At 35.7% G+C, this 20,773-nt stretch overlaps 2 long non-coding RNA genes across 2 annotated transcripts; both read right to left on the bottom strand.

The window, feature by feature from the left end:
* Positions 1-2,310: 2,310 nt before the first annotated feature.
* Positions 2,311-13,469, bottom strand: LOC141628756 (uncharacterized). Its single transcript, XR_012537186.1, has 3 exons — positions 13,344-13,469; positions 13,136-13,245; positions 2,311-2,589 (listed from the first exon to the last, which is right to left on the bottom strand). It is a non-coding gene; the product is annotated as an uncharacterized LOC141628756 (long non-coding RNA).
* LOC141628753 (uncharacterized) lies at positions 2,989-5,438 on the bottom strand. The gene is made up of 3 exons (XR_012537185.1): positions 5,262-5,438; positions 5,055-5,162; positions 2,989-3,327 (listed from the first exon to the last, which is right to left on the bottom strand). It is a non-coding gene; the product is annotated as an uncharacterized LOC141628753 (long non-coding RNA).
* Positions 13,470-20,773: the final 7,304 nt, after the last annotated feature.

The following is a 20,773-nucleotide window of genomic DNA, read 5'->3' as shown; positions in this document are numbered from 1 at the left end:
ATCATCCCATCATCTCAAGTACTCAATGCGACCTCAAGGTCTATAAATCTATAGGGTTAACAAATTCTTCTCAACACTAAGTCTCTCTCAACTCAAGAACTCTCAAGAGTCAACTAAAATACCAAATCACATCACCAAACCATTATGGTCATCAACATCTCAAGGAATATTCTTTCAAATTTGACAGCCTAAAACTTACTTACCATCAAATTCCCAAGGAACACGGTCTTAATTGTAACAACACTTTATCACCTCAAAGTTCCTAAAACCATAAGTGAAACTATGTTCTTTAACCTAACAATTGGTGTCAACCAAACCATTACCCTTTCTAGTTACCAAAACAAGTGCTAAGACTTCCCAACAATGTAGCTTACTCTCACTCTCATAACATACTTCAAGTAGTAATCAATATCACTCACTAAAACCAACAAATAATCCCACATTTAACATTTTCCACACGATAACATATACATTATCAAACCCTCATATCCAAAGTGATTATGGAAGCCAAACCCAAACTCGGCTACTTAGTCAATCCTATATCCTCAAATCACATCTCACTAACTCTGTAAACATAGTCAACAGGGTACCAACTATACTAAGGAGATAAGGAGTGATAACGGGATAGAGAAACGGTAAAATATTTTCAAAGGATGCATGAACCTGACAAGTTAGGAAACTAAGGAGTCAGACCGTAAAGATAACGGTTGACAAAAATAAGAGGTATTCGAGTTAAGAAGATATCTAGGGCAAGAAGAAGATACGTAAACTTTGGCATAAAAACAGGGTTCAACAAACGTTAAAGAGAAGGGAAGGAGAACAGAACCGGCATAATGAAAGGGTTACCGCTTACCAAACACTCATCAAAGCTTATGATCGATATGATAAGGTTACATCACTAAGGTGCTCAACAAAGACTCAAAAGTCTACCAAATCATAGGACTAACAAGGACTCCACAATGGTAGGTATTCCTCAACTCAATTCACCACACAAATTCATTTGTTACCATCCATATCCCAAAGTATCTCCTTTACCATTTTCATCATCGAACTTCCCTTACTATGTCATCCCCAAGTACCATGGCTTGTTTACTCCCTCATCTCACGACTTAATACTTCTAGTCTCCGATACCATAAATTAGAATCACATCTTTGAACTCACGAACTACATCGAACAACATTCCACCAAAATTCCCAAATCCAGATATGATTAATAAGGTCAACCACGTGTTCTCAAATTTCGAGATGTCAACAAGGGCTATTCTATACTAGATTTAGTCAACTCAAAAGGTTTATCTAGCTAACTAATTCCAAAGTACGATACCAATCCATTAAGCAACTTCAATGTCCTATTGTATTCCTTTCAAGGCCTACAAGGATTAGTGCTAACTATCATTCCTTTAATTCTCCACAAGAAACATCGAGACTCTCAAATGAAGTAGCTCAGGTTCATTCCATATTATGTGCTAAGGTAGTACCCATGCTCAATCATCTATAATAAACAAGCTCTCAATAGACATAAATCCCAAGGTGTTTCTCAACTCACTAGGCTCCCATATCAAGCACAACTAACAAGACTAACCAAAGGATCCCAAGTTATATTCTCCTATACAACTCAAACCCTAAACAATCAATTTCTCAACTCGTTCACGCCCTCCCATGATACATTCTCTCAAAACTGGGTTCTCTTGAACAAGGGAACTATCCTGCGGATTAAAAGGAAGGTGTCCACAAGGACTCTTATTATAAGAAGAAAACGAACCAAGGATGAATCGGGAGAAAGAATAGAAGAGTAGTTACCAAGGCAAGAGAAGAGGAATTAATAAGACGAATAAACAACGAGATTGGAAGATTAAGGTAGGATACACTGAATACGAAAAGAAGTATCAAGAAAGTGGAAGCAATCTTCATTTGGCATAACCAATCTTCAACATTCGGCAACGACCACTCTGTCTTGGTCACCAACGAGTAAGATCACGGTCATAGCTTCAACGGCACAAAAATTAATAACTAATTGCATTATCAACGTTTCTTGGAGAGCTATCTTGCAAAATAGAACATTGGTTAGAACCTAACAAATAGCAATCACAAACAGACTACCACATAAAAATCCTAACTCTACCCATCCTACCCATCTCTCAAGTTTATTATTTAAAGGTCAAGTGATTTTAGGTGGGGTGCACAAACGTGTGTCGGGAGCAAATATGCTCTGATACCAACTGTGACACCCTTAAAATTAACGATAAATAAAGGCGTAAATTCTACGGAAAAACTGACAGGATATGTTTGTAATTGGTTCAACTAGACAAAACCTGTAATTTTTAAAACTTTCCTAAACCAACCACAAACATTTCCAACATTCCCAAGAGGAGGGTGCTAAAACCTGCAATGCTAACGAACTAATTTACATACCATAGCTAATCTATAAGAAAATATAATGATACAACCCAAAATAGAAAAGGGAGACATATGTCCCTTCAAATTATATACAAAACCAAAAGTTAAAAGGTTTACTATAAGAATAGCCAAACTAGGTCCAAGGTTCCTTATGCTCACTAGCTCGTCTGTGTACCCATCTAAATCTTCAACCTGTCAATCGCATTTTATACAAACACGAAAGCCACAATTCAGTGGGGAGTAACTTCGAGTCCTCCCAGCCACGAAACGTCATATTTAATGTAACATGTAATGAAACATGTAAACAACATGATAAACAATTTAATTATCAAATATTCTAACCTATGACCCCCTAACTGACCAAAATAAACTATCATGTGAAACATATAACAAATTGTAATCCAAACTTTATCAATTGTAACCGGCTTACATCTCACCTATTACAATTCATAAAATCACCATACAAGAAAGGGCAATATATCAAAGACAGGCATAAGTTCTTAGTACCGTCAATAGTCACTCTGTAACTCGAGTCTATACCACGAGGTAGGGAAGGTAATCTGTGACACCCTTAAATCTAGCCTTAATTAATTACGTAAATCCTACAGAAAAACTGGTAGGATATGTTTGTAATTGGTTCAACTAGCCAAAAACCTGTAATTTCAAAAAAATTTCTAAACCAATCACAACATTTCCAACATTCCCAAGAGGCGGGTGCCAAAACCTGCAATGCTAACGAACTACTTTACATGCCATAGCTAAATAAGAAAATAGAATGATACAAACCAAAAATAGAAAAGGGAGACATATGTCCCTTCAAATTATATACAAAACCAAAAGTTAAAAGGTTTACTATATGAATAACCAAACTAGGTCCAAGGTTCCATATGCTCACTAGCTCGTCTGTGACCCCAACAAAGCATCAACAACCTGTCAATCGCATTTTATACAAACACGAAAGCCACAATTCAGTGGGGAGTAACTTCGAGTCCTCCCAGCCACGAATCGTCATATTTAATGTAACATGTAATGAAACATGTAAACTATATGAAAATTAATCTAATTTCCAAGTATTCTAACATATGAATGCTAAATTGACTAATTTAAACTATCATGTGAAAAATATAACAAGTAGTAATCCAAACTCTATCAACCATAGCCGCTTGCATCTCACCTTCTATGATTCATAGAATCATCAAACAAGAAAGGGCAATATATCAAAGACAGGCATAAGTTCTTAGTCCCGTCAATAGTCACTTTGTAACTCGAGTCTATACCACGAGGTAGGGAAGGTAATCGAACCGGTATCTTGGCTCAGCGGTTAATATTAATAAAACATGGCCAAGAGACAACACAACCCTAGCCTAAAATCTGGAAGAGACCTAGACATGCGGATACACACCACCGCACCCAAGACCCACAATTTTTCTAAAACAAAGTGAGTACCCTAAGGAGTCCACCAAAGGGTTGGCTAGTACTTAAGCAGACCACTTACTATCAAAATAAGTAACGAGGTCATGCCCCAACTTGGATATAAATCCACTAGTCGAACACAAAGGCTATCAAGCAAAGGAACATATACTCGTCAAAGACTATAAAGACCTATCTATGATGAAGGCCGAAATACTCACCTAGGACCTAGTCCCACTAGTCCCACTTGAATACTTTAGCCCACACCACACAAGACAAGTAAGACACCCAATTAACCATAAGGGGACAAAAAGTCCAACTTACCAACCTAAATGCTAACATTCTATCATGTGAAAGGCTATATAAATGTCTATTCAGCAGATAATCCAACAGTATCCTCAATAAGTATTCAATACTAATTACCAATTCTAACAACATTAACCATACTAAAGGCTTCAGGGAATCTAGGGCCGTTTCTACAATATAAGAAGCTACTTAAATCAACTAATTACACATGTGAGATAAAAATATAATGAATGGCCTAAAACAAGAAAAAGGCCGATTATCTAATTCATTCAAAATTTCATCCAACCGAATTTTTACCCGCAACCCCACCTGCGGACAGTGCACGGGTCAAATTGCGGCTGACCAATCACTCAATTGACTGACATCGAATCAGTCAAAGGGATTAAGGCTCAGTTTTCGGCACAATCATCAAAACATTACAATTATCGCTATATAATTCATTCTGAGCCTAATCTTTACAATTTCATTTTCTAACCTATACTAACATGTGCAACTACCAAAATAAATATAATTTTTACCTTTAACATAATTTTTATTACTAATTTGATTTAATTCAAAAGTTTACCCATACATTACTTATTCTAATTATCTCATTAATGAACCTAAAATGACGAACAATGCATGGAAAACCGCGAAACAAGCAACGGGCCGACCCGGGCCAGCCATGGGCCAGCCGTGGGCCTGCCGGGCTGCTGCCGGGCCCGCTGCCGCCACCATTACTCCTCTTTTTTTTCCATTTTTATTCATTATAAGACCGTCTGAAACATAATTAATCGTTCCCAATACTAACTTGTTAACTAAAACTAACAAAAATACATGGATTAAACATGCATGCATCAAATTTAATCATGTGAAAATTATTACTCAAACAAAAATCACAAAACATACAAAAACAACAAAGCATGTGACGATCTTTCGTCGAGTAACTCGAAATATGTTACCTTAAGCTAGAAAAAGAGCAATTAGCACCTTAAACCCAAACCCTAACAAGCACTAGCCGCTATCCTCGACAATATACGAGTCCCCAAACTCGTCCTCCAATTCTTCACCTAAATAAACAAATAAAAACACAATAAATAAGCATGAACACCGAAATTTCCGAAAATTCGTCTTAAAACAACTTCAAGAAAACTGAAATTAAAACATACAAGGTTGTAGATCTCGACGAGAGGATTCCGGAAAGGTAAATTATGCAAAAATCCGATAAGAAACGCAAAAGTTATGGTGAAATTGAGCTTGATTTGATATAAAATGGTGTTTTGATGAAAAAGGGGAAATGTTAGGGATGAAGAACAAAGAAAAATCAGAAAAATGAAGGGGAGGGGGTGTGGTCCGCGGGAAAGGAGAGAAAGAAAGGAAAGAGCGGGTTTGAGTCGGGATTTTTCGAGTCGGTTTTGACTCGTTTCGATAATAATTAAAACCGTAGGTCAAATGCAAATTCTGACAAGACCAAAGTTACTAAACACGAGATTACAAGAAAATTGAATACTCATACGACCCATTTCCAAAATCGTTTACCCAATTTTCAATAGAGTTGTCATTTTTCCCCGAAAAGCCCTTATTTCAAAATAAAAAGTTTTTACACGGTTTAAACTATTTTTAAACACTTCGAAACTATCAAAATAAATACTTTTCTTCAAAATATAATAAAATTATATTTCTTTGAATTATTATTACTTGAAATACATTAATATCAAATTTTACTTGATTAATAAATTACTTCCACAAAATAATAATGGTTCGAAATTACGGGGCGTTACAATCACCCCTCCTTTTAAAAAGTTTCGACCTCGAAACTCAGAAGGAGAAATCATAGTATCCAACATCTTAATAATATAGTTATAAGAAAATACAAGTATCTTTTCAATGAAACGGTGATACTCTCGTTGATCAGACAATAACATCCATATTCATATCAAGATATAAAAATATTCCTACACCAATAAATGAGAAAATCCATTATTGGGACGTCTCCAACAACGAGATTTAACATTCACTAATGTTAAAACCATCGAAAATCATAAAAGCATTTTCAAAATTTTAGTTTAAAGTTCTATAATAAGAATAATATCTTTACTAATTATGATTAAATACGGCTTAGTACCGCGGAAAAGGAGTAAGAAAAAGGAATCATTACACAAAACGAGAAACAACTTAGGTATCCAATTGAACACTAGGGTTGAAAGAGAGTGAGAAATCATTTTCAAATGTTATAAAAAGAGGTCAATTTGTAGATTTAACTCCAAATTAAGAAAAAATGAACCAAAAGTTTACTCAAACTATATAGAATCTATGCAAGATGGAAAACAACTCGGGAACGAGAAGTGCAAGTCGCGATAGGGAACTCACACCCAACAGACAAGAAGGAATTGAACTCTTAAAGGTGGAATTTTTGGATGAAGTCAATAAAGATGTCAACGAACAAGACGCTTTACTCAAAAGGTCAAATGAGTTCCACAAAGGCGAACACAACGGAACAAGCCAGAATAGCAAGAATGACAATTGTCAGAGATCGGAATTAGGAAGATCGGTACATCAAGAAAGGTTCACAATCCTACTTCCCAACAATATTCCCATTTCCAATAGAAAGATTCCTCAAAGGATTAAATATAAGGCCCAAATTTACAATATCATTCCAAAACAACTTTCACAAGCCTAAGGTCAAGGCTTCCAACAAAGTTACATTCGTATCCAACTAGTGTCAACTATGGGTTCCTCAAATTCTACAAGGTTTTCATTTCAAAACAAGGTAGTAACATACCAACCCCAAAATCCGAAAAATCAATAGGATCTCACGTTCCTCTATCCTTTTATTTATTAAGGATTGCCAAAAGCGGAACTACACTCAGCTACAACACCGTCCCATCACCTCAAGTACTCAGTGCGACCTCAAGGTCTATATAACTATAGGATTAACAAATTCTTCTCAATACTAAGTCTCTCTCAACTCAAGAACTCTCAAGAGCCAACTAATACCAAATCACATCACCAATCCATTCTGGTCATCAACATCCCCAAGAAGTATTCTTTCAAATTTGATATCCTAAACTTACTTACCATCAAATTCTCAAGGAACAAGGTCATAATTGTAACAACACTTTATCACCTCAGAGTTCCTAAAACCATAAATTGAAATTATGTTCCTTAGCCTAACAATTGGTGTTAACCATACCATTACCCTTTCTAGCTACCAAAACAAGTGCTAAAATCTCCCAATAATGTAGCTTACTCTCACTCTCATACCATACCTCAAGTAGTAATCAATATCACTCACTAAAACCAACTAATAATCCCACATTTAACATTTCTCACACGGTAACATATACATTATCAAACCCTCATCTCCAAAGTGATTATGGAAGCCAATCACAAACTCGTCTACTTAGTCAATCCTATATCCTCAAGTCACATCTCACTAACTCTGTAAACATGGTAAAAAAAAGGTACCAACTATACTAAGGAGATAAGGAGTGATAAAGGAATAGAGAAACGGTAAAACATTTCCGAAGGGTGCATGAATCTGACAAGTTAGGAAACTAAGGAGTCGGTCCGTAAAGATAACGGTTGACATAAATAAGAGGTATTCGAGTTAAGAAGATATCTCGGGCAAGAAGAAGGTACGTAAAATTTGGCATAAAAACAAGGTTCAACGAACGTTAAAGAGAAGGAAAGGAGAATAGAAGCGGCACAATGAAAGGGTTACCGCTTACCAAACACTCATCAAAGCTTATGATCAATATGATAAGGTTACATCACTAAGGTGTTCAACAAAGCCTCAAAAGTCTACCAAATCATAGGACTAACAAGGACTCCACAATGGTAGGTATTCCTCAACTCAATTGGTTCTAAGAGCCAAAATCAATTCACCACACAAATTCATTTGTTACCATCCATGCCCCAAAGTATCTCCTTTACCATTCTCATCATCGAACTTCACTTACTATGTCATCCCCAAGTACCATGGCTTGTCTATTCCATCATCTCACCACTTAATACTTCTAGTCTCCGATACCATAAATTAGAATCACACCCTTGAACTCACGAACTACATCGAGCAACATTCCACCAAAATTCCCAAATCCAGATATGATAAATAAGGTCAACCACGTGTTCTCAAATTCCGAAAGGTCAACAAGGGCTACTCTATACTAGATTTGGTCAACTCAAAAGGTTTAACAAACTAACTAATTCCAAAGTACAATACCAATCCATTAAGCAACATCAATGTCCTATTGTATTCCTTTCAAGGCCTACGAGGATTAGTGCTAACTATCATTCCTTTAATTCTCCACAGGAAACATCGAGACTCTCAAATGAAGTAGCTCAGGTTCATTCCATCTTATGTGCTATGGTAATACCCATGCTCAATCATCTATAACAAACAAGCTCTCAATAGACATAAATCCCAAGGTGTTTCTCATTTCACTAAGTTCTCATATCAAGCACAACTAACAAGACTAACCAAAGGATCCCAAGTTATATTCTCCTATACAACTCAAACCCTAAACAATCAATTTCTCAACTCGTTCACGCCCTCCAATGATACATTCTCTCAAAACCGGGTTCTCTTGAACAAGGGAACTATCCTGCGGGATAAAAGGAAGGTGTCCACAAGGACTCTTATTATAAGAAGAAAACGAACCTAAGATGAATCGGAAGAAAGAATTGAAAGGTAGTTACCAAGGCGAGAGAAGAGTAATTTGAAAGACGAATAAACAACGAGATTGGAAGACTAAGGTAAGATTGCATTATCTACTTTTATTGGAGAGCCATCTTACAAAAAAGAGAAAATCAATTAGTACCTAACAATTAGCAATCACAAACAGACTACCACATAAAATCCTAAATCTACCCATCATACCCATCTCTCAAGTTTATTATTTAAAGGTCAAGTGATTCTAGGTGGGGTGCACAAACGTGCGTCGGGAGCAAATATGCTCTGATACCAACTGTGACACCCTTAAATCTAGCCTTAATTAATTACGTAAATCCTACAGAAAAACTGGTAGGATATGTTTGTAATTGGTTCAACTAGCCAAAAACCTGTAATTTCAAAAAAATTTCTAAACCAATCACAACATTTCCAACATTCCCAAGAGGCGGGTGCCAAAACCTGCAATGCTAACGAACTACTTTACATGCCATAGCTAAATAAGAAAATAGAATGATACAAACCAAAAATAGAAAAGGGAGACATATGTCCCTTCAAATTATATACAAAACCAAAAGTTAAAAGGTTTACTATATGAATAACCAAACTAGGTCCAAGGTTCCATATGCTCACTAGCTCGTCTGTGACCCCAACAAAGCATCAACAACCTGTCAATCGCATTTTATACAAACACGAAAGCCACAATTCAGTGGGGAGTAACTTCGAGTCCTCCCAGCCACGAATCGTCATATTTAATGTAACATGTAATGAAACATGTAAACTATATGAAAATTAATCTAATTTCCAAGTATTCTAACATATGAATGCTAAATTGACTAATTTAAACTATCATGTGAAAAATATAACAAGTAGTAATCCAAACTCTATCAACCATAGCCGGCTTGCATCTCACCTTCTATGATTCATAGAATCATCAAACAAGAAAGGGCAATATATCAAAGACAGGCATAAGTTCTTAGTCCCGTCAATAGTCACTTTGTAACTCGAGTCTATACCACGAGGTAGGGAAGGTAATCGAACCGGTATCTTGGCTCGGTTAATATTAATAAAACATGGCCAAGAGACAACAACAAACCCTAGCCTAAAATCACAAGACCTAGACATGCGGATACACACCACCGCACCCAAGACCCACAATTTTTCTAAAACAAAGTGAGTACCCTAAGGAGTCCACCAAAGGGTTGGCTAGTACTTAAGCTGACCACTTACTATCAAAATAAGTAACGAGGTCATGCCCCAACTTGGATATAAATCCACTAGTCAGGAACACAAAGGCTATCAAGCAGTGAACATATACTCGTCAAAGACTATAAAGACCTATCTATGATGAAGGCCGAAATACTCACCTAGGACCTAGTCCCAGCTAGTCCCAGCTTGAATACTTTAGCCCACACCACACAAGACAAGTAAGACACCCAATTAACCATAAGGGGACAAAAAGTCCAACTTACCAACCTAAATGCTAACATTCTATCATGTGAAAGGCTATATAAATGTCTATTCAGCAGATAATCCAACAGTATCCTCAATAAGTATTCAATACTAATTACCAATTCTAACAACATTAACCATACTAAAGGCTTCAGGGAATCTAGGGCCGTTTCTACAATATAAGAAGCTACTTAAATCAACTAATTACACATGTGAGATAAAAATATAATGAATGGCCTAAAACAAGAAAAAGGCCGATTATCTAATTCATTCAAAATTTCATCCAACCGAATTTTTACCCGCAACCCCACTGCGACAGTGCGGGTCAAATTGCGGTGACCAATCACTCAATTGATCGACATCGAATCGCTTAAAGGGATTAAGGCTCGATTTTAAGACAATCAACAAAACATTACAATTATCGCTATATAATTCATTCTGAGCCTAATCTTTACAATTTCATTTTCTAACCTATACTAACATGTGCAACTACCAAAATAAATATAATTTTTACCTTTAACATAATTTTTATTACTAATTTGATTTAATTCAAAAGTTTACCCATACATTACTTATTCTAATTATCTCATTAATGAACCTAAAATGACGAACAATGCATGGAAAACCGCTGAAACAAGCCGGGCCGACCCGGGCCAGCCATGGGCCAGCCGTGGGCCAGTGGCCTGCCGGCTGCTGCCGGCCGCGCCGCCACCATTACTCCTCTTTTTTTTTCCATTTTTATTCATTATAAGACCGTCTGAAACATAATTAATCGTTCCCAATACTAACTTGTTAACTAAAACTAACAAAAATACATGGATTAAACATGCATGCATCAAATTTAATCATGTGAAAATTATTACTCAAACAAAAATCACAAAACATACAAAAACAACAAAGCATGTGACGATCTTTCGTCGAGTAACTCGAAATATGTTACCTTAAGCTAGAAAAAGAGCAATTAGCACCTTAAAACCAAACCCTAACAAGCACTAGCCGCTATCCTCGACAATATACGAGTCCCCAAACTCGTCCTCCAATTCTTCACCTAAATAAACAAATAAAAACACAATAAATAAGCATGAACACCGAAATTTCCGAAAATTCGTCTTAAAACAACTTCAAGAAAACTGAAATTAAAACATACAAGGTTGTAGATCTCGACGAGAGGATTCCGGAAAGGTAAATTATGCAAAAATCCGATAAGAAACGCAAAAGTTATGGTGAAATTGAGCTTGATTTGATATAAAATGGTGTTTTGATGAAAAAGGGGAAATGTTAGGGATGAAGAACAAAGAAAAATCAGAAAAATGAAGGGGAGGGGGTGTGGTCCGCGGGAAAGGAGAGAAAGAAAGGAAAGAGCGGGTTTGAGTCGGGATTTTTCGAGTCGGTTTTGACTCGTTTCGATAATAATTAAAACCGTAGGTCAAATGCAAATTCTGACAAGACCAAAGTTCTTAAACACGAGATTACAAGAAAATTGAATACTCATACGACCCATTTCCAAAATCGTTTACCCAATTTTCAATAGAGTTGTCATTTTTCCCCGAAAAGCCCTTATTTCAAAATAAAAAGTTTTTACACGGTTTAAACTATTTTTAAACACTTCGAAACTATCAAAATAAATACTTTTCTTCAAAATATAATAAAATTATATTTCTTTGAATTATTATTACTTGAAATACATTAATATCAAATTTTACTTGATTAATAAATTACTTCCACAAAATAATAATGGTTCGAAATTACGGGGCGTTACATAATCGAACCGGTATCTTGGCTCAGCGGTTAATATTAATAAAACATGGCCAAGATACAACACAACCCTAGCCTAAAATCTGCGCAGACCTAGACATGCGGATACACACCACCGCACCAAAGACCCACAATTTTTCTAAAACAAAGTGAGTATCCTAAGGAGTCCACCAAAGGGTTGGCTAGTACTTAAGCTGACCACTTACTATCAAAATAAGTAACGAGGTCATGCCCCAACTTGGATATAAATCCACTAGTCAGGAACACAAAGGCTATTAAGCAGTGAACATATACTCGTCAGAGACTATAAAGACCTATCTATGACAAACACAACAACCTGCAAAAAGTATTCAATACCCATTCCAATTCTAGCAATTTTAACAATATTAAAGGTTTCAGGGAATCTAGGGCCGATTCTACAATATAAGAAGCTACTCAAATCAGCTAACTACACATGTGAAATAAAGATATAATAAATGGCCTAAACAAGAAAAAGGCCGATTATCTAATTCATATAAAATTTCATCCAACCGAATTTTTACCCGCAACCCCAGTCCTGCGACAGGTACGGGTTAAATTGCGGCTGACCAATCACTCAATTGACTGACATCGAATCAGTCAAAGGGACTAAGGCTCAGTTTTCGGCACAATCAACAAAACATTACAATTATCACTATAAAATTCATTTCGAGCCTAATCATTACAATTTCATTTTATAAACTATCCTAACATGTGAAAACTATCAATATAAGCATAATTTTTACCATCAACATAATTTTTAACTACTAATATGATTCATTTCCTAAGTTTAACCATATGTCACTTATTCTAATTATATCATTAATGAACCTAAAATGACAAACAAAGCATGGAAAACCGCGAAACAAGTAACGGGCCGACCCGGGCCAGCCGTGGGCCAGCCGGCCTGCTGCCGCCACCCCTACACCTCTTTTTTTTCCATTTTTGTTCATTATAACATCGTCTGAACACTAATTAATCGTTCCCAATACAACAATCTTAACTTAAACTAACAAAAGACATTAATTAAGCATGCATGCATCAAATTTTATCATGTGAAAATTACTACACAAACAAAAATCACAAAACATACAAAAACAACAAAGAATGTGACGATTATTCGTCGAGTAACTCGAAATATGTTACCTTAAGCTAGAAAATGAGCAATTAGCACCTTAAAAACCAAACCCTAACAAGCAACTATCCGCTATCTTCGACAATATACGAGTCCCCAAACTCGTCTTCCAATTCTTCACCTAAATAAACAATAAAAACACAATTATAAGTATAAATACCGAATTTGTGCCAAAATTCGTCTTAAAGCAACTTCAAGAAAACTGAAATTAAATTATACCAGGTTGTAGATCTCGACGAGAGGATTCCGGAAATATAAATTATGCGAAAATCCGACTAGAAATGAAAAAGTTATGGTGATTTTTAGCTTGAAATGTAGAAAAATGGTGTTTTGGGAAATGTTAGAAGGTTGAAGAAGATAAGGAAAATCAGAAAAATGAAGGGGAAGGGGGACGTGCCCGCGTGAAAGGGAGAGGAAAGGAGGAAAGGTGCGGGTTTAGTCGGGATTTTACGAGTCGGTTTTGGCTCGTTTCGATAATAATTAAAACCGTTTGTCAAACGCAAATTCCGACAAGACCAAAGTTCTTAAACACGAGATTACAAGAAAATTGAATATTCATACGACCCATTTCCAAAACCGTTTACCCAATTTTCAAAAGAGTTGTAATTTTTTCCCGATATGTCCTTATTTCGAATTGAAAGATTTTACACGGTTTAAACTATTTTTAAACATTTCGAAACTATCAAAATAAATACTTTTCTTCAAAATATAATAAAATTATATTTCTTTGAATTATTATTACTTCAAATACATTAATATCAAATTTTATTTGATTAATAAATTACTTCCGAAATTTATTAACGGTCCTAAATTACGGGGCGTTACAATCACCCCTCCTTTTAAAAAGTTTCGTCCTCGAAACTCAGAAGGAGAAATCATAGTATACAACATCTTAATAATATAGTTATAAGAAAATACAAATATCTTTTCAATGAAACGGTGATACTCTCGTTGATCAGACAAGAACATCCACATTCATATCAAGATATAAAAATATTCCTACACCAATAAATGAGAAAACCCATTATTGGGACGTCTCCAACAACGAGATTTAACACTCATTAATGTTAAAACCATTAAAAATCATAAAAGAATTTTCAAAATTTTAGTTTAAAGTTCTATAATAAGAATAATAATCAAAAGAGCTGTATGAATTTCATGAGGTAAGAATTGAAGTCGAACCTAAATGGGTGTCAAAGATGGAGTTTCATAGGTTACCAACATCAAACTTATGAGAGGAGTATGATGAAGTAAGGAAAAGAGGTATGAGCAAAGAACGCTCATGATTAAGGAAGAAGGAAAATCAGACAACAAGGAAATGCCAGACACTTCTTTTATCACAAACTACAACAACACCCAAAACGGTTCCAAAACTTCCTAACAACAAAACTCATAACCACATCACTCCCAAGGGTTTCCTCAATTGCTTATGTTACCTCATCCTAATCTACTCCCTGAAACAAGGTATTCCACTATAAGCGTGATCTCATCGTTCCAAATCCTCAAACATCCAGAAACAACTTCCACAAGCCTAAGGCCAAAGCTTCCAACAAAGCGATATTCGTATCCAACTAGTGTCAACTATGGTTTTCTCAAAAAGTAAACCTTCAATCAAGAATCCCAATACCAAGCTATAAACTCCAAGAGAAAGTTCCTCAAATATTCCACAAGATTCTCATTTCAAAACAAGGTAGTAACATACCAACCCCAAACTCTGAAAAATCAATAGGATCTCAAGTTTTCTATCCTTTTGCTTATTAAGGATTACCAAAAGCGGATCTACACTCAGCTACAACATCATCCCATCATCTCAAGTACTCAATGCGACCTCAAGGTCTATAAATCTATAGGGTTAACAAATTCTTCTCAACACTAAGTCTCTCTCAACTCAAGAACTCTCAAGAGTCAACTAAAATACCAAATCACATCACCAAACCATTATGGTCATCAACATCTCAAGGAATATTCTTTTAAATTTGACATCCTAAAACTTACTTACCATCAAATTCCCAAGGAACAAGGTCTTAATTGTAACAACACTTTATCTCCTCAAAGTTCCTAAAACCGTAAGTGAAACTATGTTCTTTAACCTAACAATTGGTGTCAACCAAACCATTACCCTTTCTAGTTACCAAAACAAGTGCTAAGACTTCCCAACAATGTAGCTTACTCTCACTCTCATAATATACTTCAAGTAGTAATCAATATCACCCACTAAAACCAACAAATAATCCCATATTTAACATTTCCCACACGATAACATATACATTATCAAACCCTCATATCCAAAGTGATTATGGAATCCCAACCCAAACTCGGCTACTTAGTCAATCCTATATCCTCAAATCACATCTCACTAACTCTGTAAACATGGTCAACAGGGTACCAACTATACTAAGGAGGTAAGGAGTGATAACGGGATAGAGAAACGGTAAAATATTTTCAAAGGGTGCATGAACCGACAAGTTAGGAAACTAAGAGTCGACCGTAAAGATAACGGTTGACAAAAATAAGAGGTATTCGAGTTAAGAAGATATCTAGGGCAAGAAGAAGATACATAAACTTTGGCATAAAAACAGGGTTCAATAAACGTTAAAGAGAAGGGAAGGAGAACAGAAGCGGCATAATGAAAGGGTTACCGCTTACCAAACACTCATCAAAGCCTATGATCGATATGATAAGGTTACATCACTAAGGTGCTCAACAAAGCCTCAAACGTCTACCAAATCATAGGACTAACAAGGACTCCACAATGGTAGGTATTCCTCAACTCAATTGGTTCTAAGAGCCAAAATCAATTCACCACACAAATTCATTTGTTACCATCCATGTTCCAAAGTATCTCCTTTACCATTCTCATCATCGAACTTCACTTACTATGTCATCCCCAAGTACCATGGCTTGTTTACTCCCTCATCTCACAACTTAATACTTCTAGTCTCCGATACCATAAATTAGAATCACATCTTTGAACTCACGAACTACATTGAACAACATTCCACCAAAATTCCCAAATTCAGATATGATTAAAAAGGTCAACCACGTGTTCTCAAATTTCGAAAGGTCAACAAGGGCTACTCTATACTAGGTTTGGTCAACTCAAAAGGTTTAACAAACTAACTAATTCCAAAGTACGATACCAATACATTAAGCAACGTCAATGTCCTATTGTATTCCTTTCAAGGCCTACAAGGATTAGGGCTAACTATCATTCCTTAAATTTTCCACAAGAAACATCAAGACTCTCAAATGAAGTAGCTCAGGTTCATTCCATCTTATGTACTAAGGTAGTACCCATGCTCAATCATCTATAACAAACAAGCTCTCAATAATCATAAATCCCAAGGTGTTTCTCAACTCACTAGGCTCCCATATCAAGCACAACTAACAAGACTAACCAAAGGATCCCAAGTTATATTCTCCTATACAACTCAAACCTTAAACAATCAATTTCTCAACTCGTTCACGCCCTCCAAAGTTACATTCTCTCAAAACCGGGTTCTTTTGAACAAGGGGACTATCCTGCGGAATAAAAGGAATGTGTCCACATGGACTTTTGTTATAAGGAGAAAACGAACCAAGGATGAATCAGGAGAAAGAATTGAAGAGTAGTTACCAAGGCGAGATAAGAGGAATTTGAAAGACGAATGAACAACGAAATTGGAAGATTAAGGTAAGATACACTGAATACGGAAAGAAATATCGAGAAAATGGAAGCATTCTTCATTTGGCATAACCAATCTTTAACGGCACCAAAATTAATAACTAACAATCAACAAACCTAACAATTAGCAATCACAAACAGACTACCACATAAAATCCTAACTCTACCCATCCTACCCATCTCTCAAGTTTATTATTTAAAGGTCAAGTGATTTTAGCTGGGGTGCACAAACGTGCGTCGGGAGCAAATAAGCTCTGATACCAACTACAACACCCTTAAAATTAGCGATAAATAAAGGCGTAAATTCTACGTAAAAACTGACAGGATATGTTTGTAATTGGTTCAACTAGATAAAACCTGTAATTTCAAAAAATTTCCTAAACCATTCACAAACATTTCCAGAAGGAGAGTGCCATAACCTGCAATTTCTAACAAACTAATTTACATACATAACTAAAGACGCGGGAATATAGTAATACAAACCAAAATAGAAGAGGGAGACATATGTCCCTTCAAAATATATACAAAACCAAAAGTCTAAAGGTTTACTATAAAAATAGTCAAAACTAGGTCCAAGGTTCTCTTGCTCACTAGCTCGTCCGTGAACCCCAACTAAGTATCAAGTACCTGTCAATCGCATTTTATACAAACACGAAAGCCACAATTCAGTGGGGAGTAACTTCGAGTCCTCCCACCCACGAAACGTCATATTTAATGTAACATGTAATGTAACATGTAAACAACATGATAATTAATCTAATTCCCAAGTATTCTATCATATGAATACTAAACTGACCAATTTAAACTATCATGTGAAACATATAACAAGTAATAATCCAAACTTTATCAACTGTAACCGGCTTAAATCTCACCTATTACAATTCATAAAATTACCATACAAGAAAGGGCAATATATCAAAGACAGGCATAAGTTCTTAGCACCGTCAATAGTCACTCTGTAACTCGAGTCTATACCACGAGGTAGGGAAGGTAATCGAACCGGTATCTTGGCTCAGCGGTTAATATTAATAAAACATGGCCAAGACACAACACAACCCTAGCCTAAAATCTGCGCAGACCTAGATATGCAGATACACACCACCGCACCCAAGACCCACAGTTTTTCTAAAACAAAGTGAGTACCCTAAGGAGTCCACCAAAGGGTTGGCTAGTACTTAAGCTGACCACTTACTATCAAAATAAGTAACGAGGTCATGCCCCAACTTGGATATAAATCCACTAGTCAAGAACACAAAGGCTATTAAGCAGTGAACATATACTCGTCAGAGACTATAAAGACCTATCTATGACAAACACAACAACCTGCAAGAAAGTATTTAATACCAACACCATTTCTAGCAATATTAACAATATTAAAGGCTTCAGGGAATCTAGGGCCGTTTCTACAATATAAGAAGCTATTAAATTCAACCAACTATACATGTGAACTTAAAAACTTGATAAATGGCCCAAAACAAGAAAAAGGCCGATTATCCAATTCATATAAAATTTCATCCAACCAATTTTTACCCGCAACCCCATCTGCGGCGGTGCGGGTTAAATTGCGGCTGACCAATCACTCAATTAACTGACATCGAATCAGTCAAAGGGACTAAGGCTCAGTTTTCGGCACAATCATCAAAACATTACACTTATCACTATAAAATTCATTTTGAGCCTATTAATTACAATTTCAATTTATAAACTATCCTAACATGTGATAACTATCAATATAAGCATAATTTTTACCAACCTTATTATCTTTACTACTAACATTATTCATTTCAAAGGTTTAACCATATGTTACTTATTCTAATTATATCATTAATGAACCTACAATGACGAACAATGCATGGAAAACCGCGAAACAAGCAACGGGCAGCCGTGGGCCTGCCATGGGCCTGCTGCCGCCACCCCCACACCTCCATTTTTTTCCGATTTTGTTCATTTTAACTCGTTTTAAGCATTATTAAATCGTTCCCATATCATTTCCATACTATTATGAGAATTTAATCTAACAAATGACATGCATGCAACCATTTTATACATGTGAAAATTTACTACTCAACCAAAAATCATAAAAACATACAAAAAGCAAAGAATGTGACGATTATTCGTCGAGTAACTCGAAATATGTTACCTTAAGCTAGAAAATGAGCAATTAGCACCTTAAAAACCAAACCCTAACAAGCAACTAGCCGCTATCTTCGACAATATACGAGTCCCCAAACTCGTCTTCCAATTCTTCACCTAAATAAACAATAAAAACACAACAATAAGTATAAAAACCGAATTTGTGCCAAAATTCGTCTTAAAACAACTTCAAGAAAACTGAAATTAAAATATACCAGGTTATAGATCTCGACGAGAGGATTCCGGAAATATAAATTATGCGAAAATCCGACAAGAAACGAGAAAGTTATGGTGATTTTAGCTTGAAAAGTAAGAAAAATGGTGGTTTTTGGTGATGGAGATGTTAGAGAATGAAGAAGGAAAGGAAAATCAGAAAAAAAAAAAAAAAAAAAAAAAAAAAAAGGGGAAGGGGGTGCCGCGGGTTAGGGGAGAAAGAGAGGAAAGGTGCGGGTTTAGTCGGGATTTTACGAGTCGGTTTTGGTTCGTTTCGATAATAATTAAAACCGTTGGTCAAATGCAAATTCCGACAAGACCAAAGTTCTTAAACACGAGATTACAAGAAAATTGAATACTCATACGACCCATTTCCAAAATCGTTTACCCAATTTTCAAAAGAGTTGTAATTTTTTCCCGATATGCCCATTTTTCGAAATAAAAAGTTTTTACACGGTTTAAACTATTTTTAAACATTTCGAAACTTATCAAAATAAATACTTTTCTTCAAAATATAATAAAATTATATTTCTTTGAATTATTTTACTTTAAATACATTAATATCAAATTTTACTTGATTAATAAATTACTTCCGAAATATATTAACGGTCCGAAATTACGGGGTGTTACATAGAGTTCCACTTACGACTCAACCATGCGAGGAAAAAATGGTCCAGTGACTTGTTTATTTTGAGGTCAAGGATCGTCTGAAAAATGGACTGCTTTACCCACTGGATTTGATTACTATTTAAGTTGACAATGAGCTCCATTACTTTATGAGGATAAAGGCGCATTGGAGGATACTGAAATTAAAGATAAAAAATTGGGGTTTTTATCGAACAAATTGGAATTAATACGGAGTACTAATTAAAATTAAAAATTTAAAATAATACGGAGTACTAATTAAAATTAAAATATTACCTTTCTGGGCCCAGATGATTTGTCAAGCTTCCTTGGCCTCTCACGCTTTCTGGGTTTATCGATGCTTCTATCCTTCGAATGGGTGTCCTTCAAAAGAACCAGTGAGATTAATTTTAGTACATCTCCTGCAATTAATTAGCACAAGGAGTTACATGAGTATGAAATTAATTTAAAGACATACAGATTCAGTTTCGTCTCCGGATTTTGATTCATCCTCTTCATATCCGCCATCAGATTCCCCGTCGTTGTCAAGCTGCATGGTGAATACGGTTGTTCAATTAAATCTAAAATATTGACTAATTAACAAATGTAAAAGTGTAAAGAAAGTATGGAAATACGTTATCGTTGACGTCTTCAGCTGCTTTGGTCGAACATGTTACTTCGTCTTCTACTCTTTTGTCACCCATGTCTATTCCCTTATTGATATCTTGACAACAATCTAGAATATTTCCCCAATATTCTCTGCCTACATCCATTATTTTCGACTTGGAGTGAAGTTAATTTTTTTAATTTTTCGCGAAATAGGGTTTTGAATTCTGGATTTGGGGGTGTTTTCTTTCGATTTTTCATTTCGGCGCCTGAATGAATGTTTTCCCTATTTATTTTCCCTTTAATTTTTTAACCAATTTTTTCACTTATACCCTTGAAATATTGCAACTATGGAGGGATGGATTAAGTGAAATTGAGGGGCATTATTGTCAACGAAACTTTGTATAAT

This window comes from Silene latifolia, chromosome 2, assembly GCF_048544455.1.
Source record: "Silene latifolia isolate original U9 population chromosome 2, ASM4854445v1, whole genome shotgun sequence".
In the NCBI taxonomy this organism is placed as follows: domain Eukaryota; kingdom Viridiplantae; phylum Streptophyta; class Magnoliopsida; order Caryophyllales; family Caryophyllaceae; genus Silene; species Silene latifolia.
This window is presented reverse-complemented; position numbering and strand designations above follow the sequence as displayed.